General features: G+C 41.2%; 1 pseudogene; it reads right to left on the bottom strand.

Moving 5' to 3' along the window:
• Positions 1–205: 205 nt before the first annotated feature.
• Positions 206–2,100, bottom strand: LOC126284837 (26S proteasome non-ATPase regulatory subunit 11-like; annotated as a pseudogene).
• Between the last annotated feature and the right edge of the window lie 1,282 nt (positions 2,101–3,382).

Genomic DNA, 3,382 nt, shown 5'->3' with positions numbered 1-3,382 from the left:
GGAAAATTCCCATAGGCAACTGAATTTATGTGATCTTACACTGTAGCAGACAAGGAACGAACAAGACAATGAATGATGTGGTACAATCAAAAATGTAAATCTATTATGCTTAACCAAGAATTAAATTAACATAACTGCGTTCACAGAAACTGATTTTTATTCACATCTGAAGTGAAACTTGATTTACATCTATAGCACATAGCTATTAAGACAGTTTCTTTGCTTTCTAGTACAAAGTGCCCACCACCTTTCCCGTGCTACGTATTGTTTATAGAGCTGTTTCATATGCCTTATCCACTGGAGTGTCTTCAAACAAAATACGATCACCTTCACCCTGGTCCAATACACCATGAAACTTTTTGTCAAGGATCATCTGCGACAATTTTTTCCCCAATTGTTGCATTGGGAGTTTAATAGACTGAGATATGTATTCCACTTTAACTGTGAAACATGGTTCAATAATACGGCAAAGATTTTGTTCTAACATAATGTCATACAATGTTCCTAAGTGAGCACCCACAATCAAAATAAATGTTTCAAATGGCTCTGAGCACTACGCGACTTAACTTCTGAGGTTATTAGTCGCTTAGAACTTAGAACTAATGAAACCTAACTAACGTAAGGATATCACACACATCTATGCCCGAGGCAAGATTCGAACCTGCGACCGTAGCGGTCGCTCGGTTCCAGACTGTAGCGCCTAAAACCGCACGGCCACCCCGGCCGGCTACGCACAATCACATCATCATCTAACTCTTTCTTATTGATTTAAAGAGCATGTTGAAAATCAGCAAATGAAATGTGACCTGAGCTTCTCCTGGCGTAAACTATGTTCAAAGTACTTCCGGGCATTCAGCCAGGTTGAATTTTCAACAACTGCCGATATTGAAAATGGCGGAGTGTGCATCCGCCGAAATATCGGCAGTTGTCGAAAATTCAACCTGGCTGAATGCCCGGAAGTACTTTGAGCAAATGAAATGAAATGTCGTGTGACGAGGGCCTCCCGTCAGGTAGACCGTTCGCCTGGTGCCGGTCTTTCGATTTGACGCCACTTCGGCGACTTGGGCGTCGATGGGGATGAAATGATGATGATTAGGACGACACAACACCCAGTCCCTGAGCGGAGAAAATCTCCGACCCAGCTGGGAATCGAACCCCGGCCCCTTGGATTGACAGTGTCGCGCTGACCACTCAGCTACCGGGGGCGGACAATCAGCAAATGACCTCTTGTGACTGCCTTGGGCCACAGACTTCATTGCCTCTATATCCATGCCTGCATACTTCAATGCCAATTTACCACTTATAATTTGATGTACGTCTTCAGGATTATTCAGCATAATTTTCGAAAGTAACATATACTTGAGATCTGTCAACGCATTTGGGCATTCCACACTGTCGTAACCTTCGAATGCTTCGTAGAAGTAAGAATATGCTGTCTTGAAGTCCTTTTCATGAGCAGCATGAAGAATCCCAGACTGCAAATCCAATGATGCATGCAACTTTGGGGGGCAGTAAATAACATTAGCTGTCGTTCTTGCTGTGTAAGTGCTGCTCGTGCCTTGGGAAGATTACTTAGAGCGTGATATGTTTTACTTTCCAGAAGCTGGAGTTCCAAAGTAGATTTTTATCATCCAGATTCTTCAACTCCTTTAGCAGCGTAGATCCGAGAGACAAAGTTTCTGAAAACATGCCAGTGTCGAAGTACAGGGCTATGAGCCGAGCTTCCAACGACTGCCTCAAGAACGTTCTTTTGCCCATTCTATACACACTTGTACACAACTGCACTTCTATTCCTACGCCAGCTTCTAAATCTAAGAAAAAGTCAACAAGCGATCTCATCAATGTTCCTGCCTTGGCTTTGCTTATATTGCTTAAAAAATACCTAGTTGCTTTGATTAGGTCAGCAAGCTCCTTAGCTTTACCTTCCTTCTTGTACAGCCCACCAAGCTGCAAGATGCATTGCTCCTTAACTACGATGGTATCTTCATCATTCCCAGCAATTCCTTGATCGCGCACAATTTTATTCAGCAAATCAATACCTTCTGCTCTATTTTTGCTGGAAACAGCACTGGCCCTCTCGAATAACATTCCACAAGCCATTTTGCTATCGGGGCGGGCACAATAATAATAAGATTAATACAAAACAAAATATTGAAATTGATATAAGGAAAAGGCGTATGAAATTCTCTGGGCATCTCAGCCGACTACAAGAAAATCGATTAACGAAGAGAATAATGTACTATGTAAATGCACTTTTGAATTTCACACCTTGGCTATGTGAAATTCGAAAGGACCTAAATAATGCAAACATAACACCAGCCGACATTCTAGAAAGAGCCACCTTCACACAAAAAGTAGACTAATGGGCAGTTATATCAGAGCAACCAAAAGAAAAGCAGTGCAGACCAAAGTCGTCGAATGAGCGTAAGCAAGCCGTTTCGGAAAGAATGAAAGCCTATTGGAAGAACAAGAAGAACTCACAGAAAAACCGATAGAGTTATTTACTTCACGTCTTCCATTTGTGCAGAGAATTCGCCAATAATAATAATAATAATAATAATAAAAATAATAGTAATAGAGTAATAATACTATGCATAACACTATAATAGCCCTTGTGTAATTACTGTTGAGCTGTGCTGCCAATTATTTCATTCATCTTTTTCTAAAGAGATAATGATGCAATTTCCGGTCGGTTGCAGAAAGTACCTACAACTTGGAGAAATAACTTTCATGAGATATTTAGTGTTTGTCACGTATATATGTCTGACTCTTCCCGTCGTCTATGTATGCAAAAAGCACAACGTAAGTGTGAAAAAGATGGACTGGGTGCTTATAGTGCCACACATTAATGCTAGCAAATGAGAAAAAGTATTTGTGTCTAACTTATACAGGATGCTACAGGATTCACGTTACAAAGTTCTAGGACTTGAGGAGAGGACTGAGTGGATAATATTTTGAAATGGAACCCGTGTCCGGGAACGTACCGTTTCCATGCTACAACCATTTGGGAACATTTTGGTAACGCGGCCACTTTTACAGCTACTTTATTAGGAATGACCAAATACGTTACTTGTTTTAAAATTCCATTCTTTTTAATAACCCAAGAAACAAAAAGGAAACTTAGGCAGTTTTTTGATAAACACTGTTGTTTACATTAAACGTATACAATTTTTGTTCTTTTCCAACAGGGTTGGCTTTCTGATCCACTACAAGTAAGGTTCGCTTCGCTGAATACCATGTTCGGTGCACACGTTGCACCTACGAATGACGTAGTTCTCTTCAACGTGACACAGTGCCGCCTCTTCCAGTTCGAGTGTGCGGTTTCACGCCTGCTGACGGCGAAGGTACCCCTTTCTCGAAGCCGTTGCGTAATTGTGGCAAA

This window comes from Schistocerca gregaria, chromosome 8, assembly GCF_023897955.1.
Source record: "Schistocerca gregaria isolate iqSchGreg1 chromosome 8, iqSchGreg1.2, whole genome shotgun sequence".
Taxonomy (NCBI): Eukaryota; Metazoa; Arthropoda; class Insecta; order Orthoptera; family Acrididae; genus Schistocerca; species Schistocerca gregaria.
Note: the sequence above shows the minus strand (reverse complement) of the source record. Positions and strands in the feature narration are given on the sequence as shown.